We start from the raw sequence: 1822 nt of genomic DNA on the forward strand, positions 1-1822 counted from the left end.
CTTACACAGCATCATCTTTCAGGATTTGAAATAGCTCAACTGGAATTGCGTCACCTCCACTAGCTTTGTTCGTAGTGATGCTTCCTAAGGCCCACTTGACTTCATATTCCAGGATGTCTGGTTCCAGGTGAGTGATCACACCTTCATGATTATCTGGGTTGTGAAGATCTTTTTTGTACAGTTCTTCTGTGTATTCTTGCCACCTCTTCTTAATATCTTCTGCTTCTGTTAGGTCCATACCATTTCTGTCCTTTACTGAGCCCATCTTTGCATGAAATGTTCCCTTGGAATCTCTAATTTTCTTGAAGAGATCTCTAGTCTTTTCCATTCTATTGTTTTCCTCTATTTCTTTGCATTGATGGCTGAGGAAGGCTTTCTTCTCTCTCCTTGCTATTCTTCAGAACTCTGCATTCAGATGCTTGTATCTTTCCCTCTCTACATCATAAAAAATATCTTACACATTTATGTTTTGTTATTTTGTTTCATGTTTTGATTTTCTGCTTTTTGGCTTAACAACAGGCTTTGGCTTCCCCTCAGCTTTTTAAAGTGTACAGCAAGCTGACTTTACATATGTAGACTTTCCAAAGTGATTACTACAGTCCAGTATATTAACATATCCATCACCTCACATAGTTGCCTTTTTTCTATTTTTAACAATAGATCTTAAAGATCATTTCAGATCAATGCAAAGATCTACATCTTTCATTGAACAGCTGAGAATGTTCTGTATTCCACTGTATTTGGGATACCCTACAAAGCATTTAACTGTCTGCCACTGGTGGAGTTTCTATTCTTTGTTCCAAACAACACTGCAGTGATTATCCTTGTACATTCATCTTTTCCCCCTTGTTTCGTCAAGAGGAAGGTGCAGTTTCAGTTTTGATAGGCACTGCCAGCTTGTCTCCTGCAGATGGTGACTTTTACAATAGCCAGTTATTTCTCTAATCAAGAAACAGACAGTAATCTGTGGTGCCAGCTCTCTAGAAGTTTGTTATTTGATGAAACCAAGGAAATTAGTTTATTTTTCCAAGACAGCCAGCTTGCACCATCATTATTTCAAACAGCAAAGTGGTTTAAAGTCCAGATGTTGGGAGACACACTGCCTGGTTTTAAATCCCAGCTCTGTCATTTAATGAGTCTGACTTCAGGCAAGGTGACTTAAATTCACCATACTTAAGTCTCCTCATCTATCAAATGGGAATATAATAATCCTGTCTACTTCATAGGGTGACTGCAGGGTTTGTCAACCAACCTCAGCGCTACTGACATTTAGGGCTGGATAATTCTCTGATTGGGGCTGTCCTGTGCATTGTAGGGTGTTTAGCAACATCCCTGGTCACTACCCACAAGATGCCAGTAGCATTTCCCCTTCAGTTGTGATATCCAAAAATACCAGTGTCCTCTAGGGGGTGAAGCAAAATTCTCCCCTTCCAATGAGAATCAATGGATCGCTGTGAGGATTAAGTAAGTTACTGTACAGAAAGAACCTAGGTCGGAGCTGGGACATGGTATTTGCTATAGAAGGGACCCCATTTATTAACATCATTATCATTCTCAAGCCCTAGCTTACCTTATGGAAAAGAAATGATTTTGAAAATATGGGGGCTTAAGGAAGACAGTTAGTATCTGTTCTACTTCCAAACGAGAATCCAAGTCCCTCTTCTAAAATCATAGGTCAGCAACGTCAGTATTAATTATAGTTTGATCCCTCTAGGGTTCCATTGTAGGGCTCACTGTATCCTGTAGCAAACTAAGACGACTGCATGCTAATGGCCAGCTCAGCTGTCACCGGTGCTGCACGCATCCATTTTAAATCCCCTCC

This window comes from Capra hircus, chromosome 17 (assembly GCF_001704415.2).
Source record: "Capra hircus breed San Clemente chromosome 17, ASM170441v1, whole genome shotgun sequence".
In the NCBI taxonomy this organism is placed as follows: domain Eukaryota; kingdom Metazoa; phylum Chordata; class Mammalia; order Artiodactyla; family Bovidae; genus Capra; species Capra hircus.